Genomic DNA, 17,077 nt, shown 5'->3' on the forward strand with positions numbered 1-17,077 from the left:
CTTATAAGAGACACCTCTGCCTTTAATGTTCTCTCCCCACGCTGGTGATTTCTAGTTTCAGAAGTCCTATAAAAATGAGGCACACCAGGCCAAGATTAAGTCTGGGGAAAAAAAAAATAGCAGAATATGCAGTTTCAGACAATCATGTAAAACCTTAAATCTTTTGCCAAAGATAAAATTTGATATTTTTGTGGCATGCAGTTCTACTTTATTCCTTGTCATCTCTAAGGAAATTTAGTGAGTTTGAAGACTGGATCTTCTTTTTCTGATTCAGTGAGCTACTGCCCAAGCATCTATACTCTAAGCATTTGTAAATAGTTATATCAATTACTGCAGTTATTATTTGGTAGGAATGCTTCCTTTGAGTAGAGTGTAGTAATCCACTTCTCATATTTATTCCACTCAGAACCTCTTCTGAACAGCAATTGTAATGCAATATTGAATGATGATATGTTGGGATTCTGAAGGTTGTTACCTTTTTGTCTCACCCTGACCAAAATGTGCTATTTCTATTGGAGTTAATATATCAACAGATGCTTATAAATAAAAGGCAGATCTATTCATTTGTCAAACCTTTGTTAGCTCTTGTGGCCTACACGGTAATGAACAATTGGGAAATAAAACAACATTGGGAGAGGCAGTTTATATGTGATTAAGCCTTTCTATTGTGACATTGAATGTGAGAGATGGGCAGAAGTCCTGCTTTGGAGTACACTTTAACATGCCATGTGCAAAATGGGAATTAGGTTGCTATTGTGTTGAAAGCGAGGTGCATTTTTTGGATTATGTAAGCTGTGTAGGATCTAAGAGGACAGAAAAGAAGGTAGAAATTGAGAGCCCAGGCAGTGGGGTTCAAGCAGCATAACAAGTCAACTAATGGCAGTAAGACTAGTCTGTGGCCGGGCACTGTGGCTCACTCCTGTAATCCCAGCACTTTGGGAGGCCGAGGAGGACTGATGACTTGAGCTTAGGAGTTTAAGACCAACCTTTGCAACATGGCAAAACCCCATCTCTGAAAAAAATACAACAAAAAATAAGCTGGACATTGGTTGCATGTGCTTTTAGTCCCAGCTACTCTAGAGGTTGAGGTGGGAGGATCACCTGAGCCTGGGAGGTTGAGGCTACGGTGACCTGAGGTCATGCCACTGTATTTCAGCCTGGGCAATAAACAAACAAACAACAACAACAAAAAACTCAAAAAACTACTCTTGTGAAGTGCCTAGTGCAGAGCATGGCTCCCTATAGATAAGTCTTATTTCTGCCTCCTCTTCCTTTTTACTTCCTTCCCTCTCTCTCTCTCTGCCTCTCTGCTATCCACCATGGAGAGAAAAGATGTTCTATTTTACTCTTAAAGGGTCTTCATCTGTAATCCCTTCTTTCAGCAACTTTGTTTTCTCGGAAATTTATGTAGTTGTGTCATGGCCCTTTATTATACAAAATTCTTTCTTTGTTACCCTAGAAGGAGTCTAAAAGTAAGAAAATAAATAATTTGCACTTGCTCTTTATTCTTGGTACCTTGATTATAGACAGAGCTGTTCCTCTTCAGCTGAGGTTGCCAACATAGGGACCACTGTATCTGCTTCTCAGTTTCTCAGTTACCATGGCCCAGCAGGGGCCTGTCTGGGCTCTGAAGAGCACCAGGGATTCCTGGAGATGGAATCATTCTTTCCCTGGTCACTTTCCTGTGCGTTCTCGGAAGCTGCCACTGTCCTAGGAGATCATCATTTGTGTTTGATGCTATGGAGAATTCACTGGAAATATCAGGCAAAGTCAATCCATAATGACTTCCATAGGCTATATATGTAAACAAGATAGTACATATGAAATAAGTAATAAAATAGTATATTATTAATAGCAAACAAAATAAGTTCATTATGTATGTTTACAAAAATACAACTTGACTAGTTCAAATGTTTCATAATTGTTACCTTTTCCCTTATCAGGTTGCTTATGAAAAAAAAAAGTCTTACGACTTTCAGGCTTGGAGTTTATTCACATTTTAGGTTAGATTGAAGGAAATAACAAATTAAACTTTTGAAGAAAATTACAATTATACTTTAACTTCTGGTTTTTAGAATGGTTATTATTAGTATCCAATAATTACATACATGAATAAAGCTTACATTATTAATGACTTTCATATTGACCAATTAAAGTTCAATTAATCAACTAAGGTTCATTTGGTTCCATATGACAATGAACTAGCCAGGTATTTTTCAAAAAGTTGTAGGATATTGGAGTATCCTAGTGCCCCAAAGCTTGGAAGGGCAGGACTCAGGGCATCTCTGGGGAACTCTGTCTCAGGAAGTATTAAGGCATCCTTCTTTGGGATCCTTCTTAAGATACCAATCAAATGGTTTAGCTTCCCTGACTTCCAGTAGGGGCCTGAAATTTATGTATGCCCAATAACATTTATTCATACCCACTAACATGGTAAATTCAGAACACACATAAGCTGCTGGGAGTTGTATTCTGGGAGTTGTTACATCAAAAATTATCAATTTCTTGGCAGCTTCTCATTTTCTAGTAGACATGTATAATTTTAATGATCAAAAGACCGTGGCAAAGTTTCTTAATCTTTTCCCAACTGATGCCCTGTTTTAGGCTTCTAGAGGATTCACAGAGCGTTCCAGATCTACATTTTTTTTTTTGAGTTGTAGATACTGACCTATTTTTGAGGGGCTGGCATTGACCTTTCACCCAGTGTCCCCATGTGTTTATTACTTTCACCTGCACTCATGCACTCAAGCCTCTCTAGCGTGAATCATTGCAGAAATATAGGCTAGAGTCTCTATGGTTAAAGGCTGAACAACTCGAAACAAGCATTGAATTCAATTCAACAAAGAATTGGTGTCTTATTGCCAACCAAGTGCTTTGCAAATTTGAATTCAACTCTGCTTCTTGCTTATAATCTTTCCCTGGTTTCCACAACTGCATTTCAGAGTCTTTCATTAGAAGATAAGGAAACTGTAACCAAATAGTCCTGTGTACATCAGTCAGCCCAAGACTGGCCTTTGTGGTGGCAGTTGTAGTGAATCAGAATTTAGCTGTTTGTGCTTCCTGGCCAATTTCTTCCATGCTAGCTTGCAACAATCTGGAATTGAAAACTTTTTCCTATGGAAATTCTAAATTTCATCTTCACAGTTTCTCAAATTTACAGGTGGCAACTCTGTATCATTAAGTTAATGAATTTAATGTGTAGTCTGATGATGAATGTATTGGATTAGAACATCAAGCAACACCTTTCAGTGCTAGCTACATAGACTAACAGATATGAGAAGAACAACACAAGTTCTTTCGCCTGATTCATCACTGTTACTTCTTTATTTTATTTATTTATTTTTTGAGACAGAGTCTCACTCTGTCGCCCAGGCTGGAGTGCAGTGGTGCGATCTAGGCTCTCTGCAAGCACTGCCTCCCGGGTTCACGCCATTCTCCTGCCTCAGCCTCCCGAGTAGCTGGGACTACAGGTGCCCGCCACCACACCGGGCTAATTTTTTTGTGTTTTTTTTTTTTTTTTTTATTAGAGGCGGGGTTTCACTGTGTTAACCAGGATTGTCTTGATTTCCTGACCTTGTGATCCGCCCGCCTAGGCCTCCCAAAGTGCTGGGATTACAGGCGTGAGCCAGTACGCCCAGCCCATTACTTCTTTATTACTCCCAGAATGGATCATGCAAAGTTGTCTATTAGTTACAATTTCCCGACTTTTGACTAATTAAAAGGAAAGTCTTGAATATAAGTAGCTTTATTTTAAAAAAATTTTTAATTGTATTAGTCTCAAAAGCATAAACTAGCTAAAGTTGACTATGGAAAATTAGATATAGATGAGACTTAAGTATCATTAACATATAAAATCACTAGTTATAATGAAATTCATAAAAAAATTAAGTACATATAATAAAGGATACTTTCTTAAGAAGATAAACATTTTGCCCTTCTTCTGGGTCTTATCTATGATATGAATTTGGCTATGATAATCACTCAGAGTAGAAGGCACATTTTAGCTCAACCTTTTTCAAGATATTATTAGTCATATTAGTAGAGTACAAATTAATGTAGGGTTTCTGTTATTTTGTTTTATGAGTTTTCATTTGTTAGTTGGTTCTTTAGTTTTGAATAAACCAGAAACTTTCCTTCACATATTTGAAGTCCGGTGACCTCTAGTAATTGGAATAGATATGAACCAAAAATAAGCTTAGAAAATACTAAATTATTTTATTTGCCTCTACTAATTGAATAGATATGAACCAAAATAAGCTTAGAAAATATTAAATTATTTTATTACTCTATGCCTCTGAGCTGCTAAGCTTTACTCATAAGATAGCTCTAATGCCATCTTTCATAGGCTATATAATTGTCTGAAGCTTGAAAAAAATGTTTTCCAAGCCACAGCAGAATAATGTAGCAAATCAGAAAGATGAAGGGCCATCCTGAAGTCTTTTTAGTGTGAGACAGTACAGAGGAGATTTTAAAAAGCAAAACAAAACAAAAATCCCACGCAAATACTGCAGGCGTAATAGGCTGATCCAGTTTATTGTAGCTCAGGGTTCTGTCATCTTCAGCACTGTTGACATTTGGGTTAGATAATTGTTATGGGGAAGAAGTTGACCTGTGTGTTTCAGGATGTTTAGCAGCAATCTTGGCTTGTGCCCACCAGATGCTACTGGCACCCCACCTCACTTGCGACAAACAAAATTGTCTCCAGACTTTGCTAAAGGTCCCCTGGGCAGGGGCAAAATTGACCCCTACTGAGAACCATCACTGTAGCATTTAACAGCTCTATAAACATTAAGAGTCCTTCAAAATATAATTGTGATATTTCTTAGCATAACTGTAAGCCATCAAAAGGTGTTATTTTGGCCGGCGTGGTGGCTCACCAGCACTTTGGTAATTCCAGCACTTTGGGACGCTGAGATGGATGGATCACCAGAGGTCAGGAATTCGAGACCAGCCTGGCCAACATGGTGAAACCCTGTCTCTACTAAAAATACAAAAATTAGCCAGGCGTGGTAGTGCACACCTGTAATCCCAGCTACTCGGGAGGCTGAGGCAGGAGAATTGTTTGAATCTGAGAGGTGGAGTTTGCAGTGAGCTGAGATTGTGCCACTGCACTCCAGGCTTGGTGACAAAGATTGTTATCTTTAGCCCTCTATCTTTAACATGATAGGTAAATATGTGATGTATTTTAGGAAGCTTTACATTCTACTGATTGAAATTTTTTAAAAATTGTGTTGTTTATATGGTAAATGTCAGTAATTTCAGAAATTCTGGCACACAGAATCCTTTAGATTCTTGTGACACTGAAAAAATAAATGATCAAATATGATTTTGCAAAATATTTGCCTTCTCAATTATGCAGTGAAATATTATAGGTCCTCTGGCATGACCCTTTCAACTGATACTAAAATTATCTTTCTTTTCCCAAGCACACATTATAGAACAGTAGGCAGAAACTGCCCTAGCACAATAGGAAGTATGAGGAAGTTGGCCTCAGATTCCGTGTGTAGATTCGGACAGCCCAAATTGGATATGAACCAAGAGCTCATGAAACAAAGTTTCCCTAAAGATTGTTCTTGACAGTTTGGAAAGCAAGTTATGCCTTTCCTTTATTATTTTGAGTACATTTTCCTAGATAAAAGTCATGGTACAAGTTCCGATCTTTGATCTGTTCATCCTCGAGCATGCTGAAGACAAATGATTCTATTATCCAGCTTGTTCTTTCCTGGGATCTCTTAAAAAACCTGTCTGCTTACTTAATGCCAAATATGCACGTAGGTGTTCCTTTTGCTGGCTGCATCATATCCCAGTAGGGACAAACAGCAACGTTGACAATTCCATTCACTGCAGTCTTATTTTGAATGTCCCAAATTCAGAGAACCCGCAAACCTTACCAACTAAGTGTTGTCTTCTAGAAAACCCTCATTTAGAAAGACAACTGTGTGGGTAGATTGTCCAAAGCTAACTTGAAGTTTGCTTACACAAAGGTATGTGCAACTTTGAAGTCTGACTTGCCACTTAAATTTAACTTTTTCCCTTTTCTACATTTTCACAATTATTCTTTGATCCTCAATTCTGTAGTTGTGCCTCTGTTTCCTTAACATAACTTTAGTTCATTGTATTAAGCTATGGTTTCTGTGGCATACTTTCTGCTTATTAATTTTTCTTTATATTTGTTTTGTCTTCATAATCATCTACAATTTTGTAATTTGTATTGATTAACTTTTCTTGGTGTGCTTTTTATATTTTCATTGTTATTCATATTATTAATTGGTTATGATGTTCTCTAAAGTTTTTAACCCTTATGCTATTTTTCATGCATTTATTTAAACATTATCCATTTTCTCATTTCCTTTGTGTGATTATTATCTTGTATTTTCTATTGGTTTTCACATTTTTGTCTTTCATCATGAAGTTAGGCGTAAGAGGGAACAGCTGTGAAATCTATGCTCTGAGAACAGTTTCTGAATATTTTACTACTTCAATCCCCTAAAGCCTACTCAAAAACTTCAGGTGTCAACAACTCAACTTACACAGGAGCCAGACTGACTGGTGAGGACTGGGATGAACCCAAGGGCTATGTGTCTCTATCACATGGTGGCTTCCATTTAATACCAGTAGATTGCTGCCATATGGAAGGGTGGGCATAGCATTGACAGATTGTCCAAGGTTTTTTTTTAAGTGTCAGAAATATGGATATTGTACAGAATGGCTCAATTTCTAAATAGTGGAAAATACTTTTTAAAAAATGTGAACACTACATAGGCCGGACAGAATACCAACACAGCGAGTGGTATGCAGGTACTTCTCAAAGCTATTGCAGTGGCCATGAAAGCCAGGTTACATACGTTTTTCCCTTGCCAAGATATCTAACCAATAGAATTATTCATTTAATCAGGAGGTTTCACTCATCTGAAGTCATTCTTAGGCCAGAAATCAGCCTTATTTGGCCTGCCTTCCTGTCCTGGGGCATGTCTCTAGCAACTGTGATCTAATGATGAGGGTTATTCCCTTGAAGGATTCTTCCCTGTCTCAGGAATAGAGTTACTTTCTTATTGTTGGTTAATTGAATCCTGAAAGTATTAAGTATTAGTACGCTTCTCTTTGTGTCAAGAAATCATTCTTACATCCTTACAGCCATAAGTGTGGCTCTGTCATTGTTCTTTGTTATTTTGATTTTCCTGCTACCTATAGAACTCTTGTTAAATGTAAGGAAATTTCTGGAGTTATCCCCATGTTTCAGAAGCTCTGAAAGGTTAGCAAAGTATATTAAGAATTTTAGAGAATATTGTATGAATAGAATGTTGCATAAACAGGAAGATGAAAATTGATGAAGTAAAAAATAGGTAAGCCATTACTGTCTTTGGAGAAAATATTATAAGCCTGCTCACAAGATACCATGGTGGGTGGACCGGGAAAAAAAAGAAAAAACACAAGTGAATGAAAGGCAAGATGGAATGATCTGAAGTGGATTTTAGAAAGTGATTGTTCCTAGATTGAGTTACAAATTTGTTCAGAAAGTTTGAAGATAATTATAAAATCACAAAGAAATTGGTAACCCTGAAGTAGATTCCTAGTTTCTGAATACCTTTTGTTTTGGATCCAGCACTGTTCTAGGAACAGTTCAGGACAGTCAAACTGAAAGTAAATGGATTTTTAAAAAATACTTTGATATATATCATTCAACACTCAAAACAGCCCTATGAAGTGATCAGGAGAATTATCATCCTCAAGGAAACTGAGACCAAGTGGAGTACATAATGCTTTCGAAGACACACAGTTAGTTTTTAGGTGGAAGAAATATAACTGTGGGCCCTTTCATTCCTACTCTTTTATGCCATTCTGCCATATCAGCATTGGTAACCGGCATAGTCGTATCAATCACAAAACGTGGTGAGGAATCCCTTACTCTTTGTGAATATATGTGTAGAGACATTAGATAAGTTTCTCAGTAACCCACAGTGTATCTTTCACTTCATTTTAATTAAAGATTAAAGTTAATCTTTAATACTGGTTAGAATGTACAAGCAGTTAACGGTAAACCTCTAGCCTATACTTCCTTTTGATTGTATAGCATTTTCAGTTGGTTGAACCATGTGCTTAAGACTTTTTCCCCCTAGAGTTGAGTTTATGACTGAGCTTAGCAAAATCTAAACCCTTCATATTAGATAGGTGAGAAGTAAGAAAATCAGTCACAAAACGGTCCTGGGGGATTTGCTTGTTTCATCCATTTGCAGAGTTTCCACTGATTATTCTAAACATGTGAGTTGAAAACAGGAAAGAGAGCCTTGTTACTGAAGTTTAAAAATAAAGTAATTCTAATGTGGTCATATTAACTGAAATTTGAAGAGCAAGAGCAGCTCCTCTGAATAATGGCTCTCTTCGTCTACTGGTCCATCTCAGAGTAAGAGCTTCGACATGAAGTAACAAAGGTCAGAGCTGCCTTTCTGGGCACCTTGCTGGTTCTCTTATTTCTTCTCTTAATCCTATTGAAACCTGTGATTTAGATAACGGAAAAGCTCCCGATTTGAATTCTGCAAAAACAGGGAATGCAAAATGAGGACCAAGTTTTTTACTAGTCAGGTTTTGTTATTCAGCTGTTCTCTCAATTTTCAGTGCCATTTTTTAGATTTATCTTGTCAAGAAGCAGGGAAGAATAAGAAGTCAATATCATGACTATGTGCTTTTGCTATTGACATGATACTTATGTACATTTATGTGAAAGTTACCAGGAAACCTCTGAAAATTGCAAAATTTGAGCTTTGTGTCAGGGCATGGTTCTTGCATTTTACAGTGATCTAAAAAGGGTATGTTACTCCTGGGATGGTGTTGGCTTTGTTTTCCTTTGTTTTTATCGTCTTCTAGTTTGAAACCTGATCTTAAGTGTGAAAGTTCAGCCTGACAGTTTGTCCATTTTCTTTCATTCCAACCTCTTCTCTCTCTCCTTCCTCGGAGTCCCTCTCTTTCTCCAGCGGGTTGCACTTTTCCTGGGAGTAAACAGAAGATGTTACATAGATTAACACTGAGCTGGGGTTCGATGCGCTTGGGTGTGCTCTCTGTGCAATTCCCTGGCAGTCGTAAATTAATTAAAAGTAGACAGGAACCACAGAAAAAGAAAGTTCTCCGTTTTTCTCCCCCTCCCCCAGCTTTTTTCTTTTTCTACCGGTAAATAGCTAGTTCCTTTGTTCCTGGCTGCACTATTTCATTTCTGCCATCATTGTCCTCATTGTTCTCAGAAACAGGAGGGGTCTGGGCCAGGAGCAGCAAGGTCTCAGCTAATGACGGGAAGTCTTTAAAGTTTGCGCTGCATTTCATCTTCTCTGTGGGAGTTTTAGGACGTATCCAGTGTTTGATCCCCACCGTGCAACTTTGCTTCTAGTTAATTAACAGATCCCCCATTACACACTCTCATCTAGAAGCACATGGGAGGCCTATTGGGAGGTAATTCAAGGCCAATCTGAGTGATGGCAGGAATTAGAGAAATCAGTTGTTTTAGGGCTAATGTTCAGGAAAGAAAGATGTCCCATTTTAGGGATCTCATTTGAAATTTTTGATGATTTCTCTTTTCTATTAAAAAACAAGATAGGGGAACTGTTTTGTCCACATAACCTTATGATGACCATTGAGGGCAGTTTGAACTTAGAACTCTTTATAACTGCCGGGAATAAAAATAAAAAGGAAAAAGAAAGACAATATTATCAGATGTGGCAATATTAACAAGAATTTTGTTCTCCCTTTTATTGCTGGCGGTCTTTTTCCTGCCCAGCCTATTAGCCGGGTCACAACCATCCATAGCAACTTTTTCAGGGCACACAAGGCGGAATAGCTGGCAGGGACATGTCAGTGGCTCATTTTACAGCCAAGGCTGAATTATATACTTTGTTCTTGTGTTGTTGCTTTTGTTCCAAGGGTGTCAAAGTGATTTACAAATAATAAATGACATGATTCAATATTAGGATCCCTTCCTCTTCCAGTCTCTTTCCAGATGAACATTGCAAAACAAAGCACATTTACCCAAAGTTAGAAGTTAGCATATGAGTGCCAAGAAATCAGCCTCTGCTTTTCCCGACCATGGTTAGCCCAGGTTTTGATGGCCTTTGAAAAGGGAATGCCTTGTTTATTTTTTTTTTCTTATGCTTCTACAGTTTCCCCAGCTCTATGAGCAATGACCCCCTTTATCTCATGAATTAGGAGCTACTCCTGCCTTGCAATTCTCAGTTCGACACTTGGCAATGAGAATCAAACCGGGGCTATTTAGTGCAGCAGTAAATGGCCCGCCACATTAGCCCCCTGGCATGCTAAGCTATTAGGTTGTTTTACTGTTGTCAAAGTTACATTTGTTAGGTGGAGTTGCTGCTCTTCCACACAAACTCAGCAGTGCCTGATCCTGGTGGAGGCAGCCCGTGTACAAAACGTGTGCCGTCCACAACCCAAGCGGTCAGGCGGTGTGGCTGCACCACAGATAAGGAGCGTTCTCCTGTCTGCAAAAGTGGGGATATGGATTGTTGTAATTTTTAAAACGGGAGATTGGGGTTGGGGGAGAACCACTGGACAATCATGGGCCTTGCACTTTGTTGTGACTGAACTAATTATGTGGGCTCGATTAACCATTAATTTATCGCAGTTCTTAAGTGAACCACTAATTGTCAGAATGCCATGGAGAAGGAAGGCCAGGGGTGAGAGGCACCAAATAAGCTGGTGTGGTCTTCTGCAGCAGGCCAGCAGCCAGTGCCGCACACACACTGGAAGCTGGGCAGAATCCCGAGGAGTTGAAAGATTAGCGTGGAAATGAAGGAGAAATATTCAGGGTGCTTCAATGGTATGTATGTGGGGTGTGTGCATGCATGCATGTGTGAGAGAGACAGACACACACACGCGCACACACACAGAATATTTCTGCAAAGAAAGGAAGATGCCAGTACTATATAGCTCCATGCAGCCAGCTTGCAGGGTTGAGTTGGCATTTGGTAACTTGGTAGCGGCTGCCAGTGTGTGTGTGGTGGGAGAAGAGGGAATAGACAACAAGAAAAACACATAGAGCTTAAAAAAAGATGTAAAATGATTCACTTCATGCCATATGGACAAAAATGTTGTCACAAAAATAAGGCCAAAAAATAGTGCCAGGTTAGACTTTTAGTTCAAAAACATATGTATAATCATCCCCATGAACATGAATTTTAATTAGTATTTTGATAGAGAGAAACCAGATATTTTTTTAACCTGCTCTGTTCTTGTTTTCTGTTCCTCTCCCAGTTTTAGCCTCCATTAAACATTCATATACTGTATGTTTTGTGTCTGTATGAGGAAAATGCTTTATCCCTGGATTGGTGGGAATGCAAACATCTTGGTTTTCTGTGGCATACAAAATATCTTCCCAGTGGAGCTCGAAAGCAGAAGCTTATCACAGGGAAATCTAGAGCTCTCTCTGAGACCCGGGCACACCAGGGAGGAAGGAAGCCATATGCCTTTCTCTTTGTCAGTGGAGACATCTGCACCCATTCGGTTCCCCAGATCCACTCTTCACACCCATCCACATCTCATCTCTCTGGGATGCCTTTTAAACATGAAATAAGTTTTGTATGTATGCATATTATTATGTGACAGGGCAGTTTTGGGGAAAATGGATGATCGTGACTACAGACACTTTAAAAAATGGAACATGTAACTTATTAGTAAACTCTATGCTTTCATTTTACTTATTAGTTACACAACACCTACTTCTTAAAAATGATTTGAGATGACAGTACTCATCGAAGGATACCGTGCTGAATCATCTGCCCTTAGCAAAGCTTTTCCCACTTTAAATGAGGTGCTTCGATTAGTGCCCTGTATGTGATAATTAGATGATGAGACAGCAAAACGCTGATATTAGCAGTGATTTTGCTGCTTAGGAGGCCATTCACACCCCAGGTTCCCTCACCACCCCCCACCAAAAGAATGCAGGTGAATCAGGTATTTGTATTATAAATGTTACAAGTGAATTTTAAAACCTGGTATTAACAGTCAATCAAATCTTGGTGCAGAAGCGTTAACCTATTTCACATTCTTTAATAGAACCGCTGAGCTTTCCTCTGACCATTAGTGATATTTCAGTCCACTTCAAGGGTAAAGGGAAAATCAACAATGGTCTTAGAAAAGGTAAATTTCACTTCCCATGTAGAGTCTCTCAGAGATTTCTCAGCCTTTTGTTTTTGGCAAACATGAACACAGACGGTCTTCATTTCTCTCCTCTTCCCTTCCTGGGGAAGCTCTGGTCCCTTCAGTTAGAATAATAAGTGCCCCAGGTGCTTGTTGAGGACACCCTCTTGGTACTGGCGGGTTTTTCTGGGCTTGCTCCTCAAAGCATTAGTCATCATTCCTGTAAGGGTTACAACAACAGAATGAATGTGTTACTTGGACACACAGCAGCCTCAAGCCACAAACCAGGATGCACCCCGTCCATTACATAGGAACTGCAGGAAAGGTGGTCTTTACCTCATCTCCAGGCTGCCTCATTTTCCGAAGAGTAGGAAAAAGCTGTTGCTAAATACACCTGCCTGCCTTCAGAACTCTAAATCAGGCTTATATTTGCTGAAAGCTATCCCCAAGCTCTTGTGTCAGACTGCTGTTGGATCCAGTAGATTTATTTATTCGTTCATTCATTCAATCACTGTTTTGAAACCGCTAATATGAGTTCTAAATTTAAAGACAGTTAAGAGTTGTTTCTTGCTACAGAAGTATTTGTACAGTCCAGGTGTGGTGACTCACGCCTGTAATCCTAGCACTTTGGGAGGCCAAGGCAGGTGGATCATCTGAGGTCAGGAGTTCAAGACCAGTCTGGCCAACATGATGAAACCCCAGCTCTACCAAAAATACAAAAATTAGCTGGGTATGGTGGCGGGTGCCTGTAATCCCAGCTACTCCAGAGGTTGAGGCAGGAGAATTGCTTGAACCCGGGAGAAAGAGGTTGCAGTGAGCCGAGATCGCACCATTGCACTCCAGCCTGGGGGATAGAGACTCTGTCTCAAAATAAATAAATAAATAAACAAACGAATAAATAAATAAAATAATGAGGAAGATCTCTATGCACTAATATGGAGACATTTCCAAGAAAAATTGTTAGGTGGAAATTTTAAAGAAAACTTCAAAAGTATATATGGAATGCTGTCTTTTGCCTAACAAAGAAGGGCATGTAAGAATAAATACATACGTTTGCTTGTTTCTGCAAAAATACAGGAAGTATAAGCCTTAATCAAGAAAATAATAATGTATATTGTGTGGGTGTGAATGAATAAAAGGGATGGGGATGGAAGTGAGTTCAGAGTTATCTTACATAGTTTTTTTTTAACCATGTGAATATTATATATGTTTTAAAAGTAAATTTTGATCGAAGATGAGAACATATCTGAGATGTTAGATATTAACTTGGATGGAAAGCCAAATGGTAATCATTGTTACTGGTACTTCAGGCCAATACTCTTCTAAAGAACAAAGAGAAGTGAAGGGGGAAGCACTTAAGAGATTGATTCCTACTGACTTGTACATATTACTGGTACTATCCCACTATATTTAATACTTAATTAAACTTTACGTTTCTTTGATTCCTGCAACTGACAGGAATTCCTTCTCCCTTTCTCCTGCCACCCCTTTTGGCGAGAGAGGAGAATAAATGGAACTATTAATCATTTTTTCTACTTTTACAATTATAATTTGAGTCAGTGATGTGATTTCTTATATATTCTGGGAAGAGGGGATATAGAATCTGTGCAAATTATTTGCCAGTTTGTAAGTCATTATAATCATTAAAGATATAACACCATTATAGGAAATATTACTTGCTTCCTAATGAACCGTATTGTCTTTCCCCTTTAATTTTTATTTACAATATCAACAATGACAATGATGTACAGTTTTCTACTAATGTGTAACCAGCTCTCCTGAGTGTGTAACATGTGCTTTTGGAGTTAACTATTTTGGAGACAAGAAATTAGCCATTGTTAAAATTATTTTAAGAAAACGAAATAACTCTAAGCGGGGGAAAAAAAAACCTTTGATAATTGTTAATTTACTCAACTAAATGGCTTTTCCTACAGCCCAAAACTTTTAAAGTTTCAAAGCTTTTTCTAATTTTCTGCCCTAAATGACTTTATTTGTTGGGTTGTTATAGTGCTTTTATAAAACAAAGATGTGACTGTGTGAATAATTGAAAAATTGCTTGTATTGGACCTCCTTTAAGCACTGAGCTTTTAAAAAAAATTACTGGTAGGCAAGCTGATTTTGGTGATGGGTTAGGTATAACTAGAGATTCATGTTCTCAGATTTTGGTCCTGACATTCCCTTCCACCTGAGTGAAGGAAAGAAAGCAGGGGGTATGTTCGTGTCACAGTGAGGTTTATACTTTTTATCTGGGTAGAATTTGTGTTCGATATAACCAAAATGTATGGATACCTACTGTGTGTCTAGCACTTGAGTAATTCTTTTATCCAATGACCTTATAATTAAATAAGCAAAATTTCACCCAGGGGAGGCAGTCTGAGAATTCAACACACTGAATAGAAAAAAGCTAGAAGATGGGAGAATGCTGTGTAAGGAGAGAGTGAGCACCCTGTGTTTCTAAAGAGAATGGAAGGAATTTATTCAGCCTAAGTAGCCTCTGTGTGGATAAGGTTTTAGTTATGAGATAAATCAATGATCACAATATTAAATAAGTCATACCATTGCACCTATCAGTGCTCATGCAGTGACATAGTGAAAAAAATAATGAAGTAGAAACATCAGTTCCCTATATCAAAAGCTATGAGATATAAATGCTCCCAGCCAAAGAAGGCAAGATCTGGAATTTTTTTAAAATGTGGATATATAGAATAAATATGCAACCCTCCTGATAATGTTGGCTGATGAAGTGAAATTCACCAACTGTAATTCTGGCACAGAGAGACACACATAGTGCCTGCATACACACACACACCCACACACACACACCCACACACACACACACACACCCCCTCAGAATATTCTTAATCATTTGCTATCTTATTTACATTTCATTTGCTAGAGTAAATTCTATCATTTTGAACTTTAAAAAAATATATTTCAGTATTACTTAAGCAAAAATAAGGAATAATGTGATTGGCTTTCAAATAGCTTATTACCATTCAAATGCTCTCTAGATAATTTATATTTAAAAAGGCAAAACAAAAAAACAAAAAAACAAAAAACCTGTGTCAGCTTCCGAAACATTCTAAATGGAGACTTAGCTCTAAGTAATCAAAATTACTTTAGTTGTGCAGAGCAGCATTAAAAGCCTTGTCCACTAATTGAGTGAAGCGGCACGACTGAAGCAGCCTTGTCCCTCATTAGATGATCTTGCAGGCACTGTTTGTCATCCTGGGTTGCCGGGCTCAATCTAACAGTACTGCTGGCTCAAATTAATGGTAATTCGTTATGACACACTATGTCCTTCCAGTGAAACAACAATGTGAAGCCAGTGGGGCATCTGTCTACCACTGCTGCTTCTTGATCTCTTTCCTTTCCACTTTAGTTCAAGCGACCACCTTTGCATAACGCTTCTAAGTTCTTTAGCTAACTGGTGATTGGAGATGCCACCTGCCTGAAGACTTGCATCCAGTTCTCTTCCACTAGTGTCACAGAAAAAGCATCTCTAACAATAGGTCGAGTCAGTCTGAAACGTGATGACATTTTCTAATGGAAGCAAAACTCATTCGTGTGTCTATGTTTTTTATTTTATTTTATTTTTTTTGAGATAGGGTCTCACTCTATTGCCTGAGCTAGAGTGCAGTGGTGTGATCATAGCTCACTGCAGCCTCAACCTCCGGGGCTCAAGCAGTCCTCCCACCTCAGCCTCCAGAGTAGCTGGGACTACAGGCACATGCCAACATGCCTGGTTAATTTTAAAATTTTTCAGTATAAAGATGGCCTTGCTACATTGCTCAGGCTGGTCTCAAAATGCTGGCCTCAAGCAATCCTCCTGCCTTGGACTCACAAAGTGCTGGGATTACAGGTGTGAGCCACTGCACCAGGCCTGGGACTTCTTTTGGAATGTAAACACCTCACTTGTATCTAATCATGGAGAATATTAATAAGAAATCTTGAAATACAGTGTTCATGAATGTGATGTAAATCCAAAGATAATGCATATTTTCTGACTCTTTGATTTTGGTTATTCAATACCTTTTGGAGGAAACCTCATGTTTATATGATGAGCGTTGCTGTTCAGAATGCTGCTTTCCTATTCTTAGGAGCAGGCAGAATGCTGGAAAATGTTCTAACAGTGATGCAATCAGCCACTTCCCCGTAGCAACTCTAAATTATGTGTTTGTATCAGTTTATCGTGTTCATTCAAATAATTTCGTCTGTCTGGAAGGAGGTCTCAACTCTACACATGAAGAAACATCTAAATAATATCTGGACATGGCTTTTCATTTGAAATCCTCGAATTACCCATGAATAGAGAAAAGGTCACATATATTGACCAGTTGACTCTGCAGTGTTGAAAGTGGTGATGCTTAGTCAGTATGGGGTGCTGGACAGTTGTATCACCCACTGTTTTCCCAAGGTTCAGCCTTAGTCTCGCTGTAGGGTGTCTATTCCAAGCAATATGGGCACAGTATGATTTTAACAATGTTAAAAGCCTGCCTACCACCATACCATGTATTGTTTGAAATCCCACAATTAGATTCAATCCTTTGGGCTATATATTTTTTTAATGTTTCTTAGCATAATCTTATTGCTTTGAAGAGCTAATATATTACAATTAGTTATCAGTAATCATTTATGCACTTATTTATTTAATGTTTATTTCTATTAATCCTATCCCCTCCCAAAACATGCTCTAACAAAATCCTTCAGTTCAGAACTAGTTCTCATTCCCTCATTTCGCAAAATTATTGGATAAAACCTAGATATATCTGCTTTTACATGGTGGTTTGTAACGTGCCTTGATGAACGCCTGCTTTTTCCATGAAATCTGCTCCACCCACATTCAGTCTTCACAATTTCAGCAAATAGTAATTCCATCCTTCTATTTGCTCATTTTAAGCATGTGGGAGTCATCCTTGACTCCTAGCTTTCACTCATACCC

The 17,077-nt window shown here is 38.4% G+C and overlaps 1 protein-coding gene and 1 long non-coding RNA gene across 4 annotated transcripts in view; one reads left to right on the forward strand and one right to left on the reverse strand.

The window, feature by feature from the left end:
- SOX5 (SRY-box transcription factor 5) overlaps positions 1–17,077 on the forward strand; it is a 753,263-nt gene that overhangs the window by 36,963 nt on the left and 699,223 nt on the right. The window lies entirely within an intron of this gene.
- LOC105738894 lies at positions 1,594–16,220 on the reverse strand. Its single transcript, XR_001114748.1, has 5 exons — positions 16,168–16,220; positions 12,147–12,355; positions 11,716–11,823; positions 8,928–8,984; positions 1,594–1,737 (listed from the first exon to the last, which is right to left on the reverse strand). It is a non-coding gene; the product is annotated as an uncharacterized LOC105738894 (long non-coding RNA).

Source organism: Nomascus leucogenys, chromosome 23 (assembly GCF_006542625.1).
Source record: "Nomascus leucogenys isolate Asia chromosome 23, Asia_NLE_v1, whole genome shotgun sequence".
In the NCBI taxonomy this organism is placed as follows: domain Eukaryota; kingdom Metazoa; phylum Chordata; class Mammalia; order Primates; family Hylobatidae; genus Nomascus; species Nomascus leucogenys.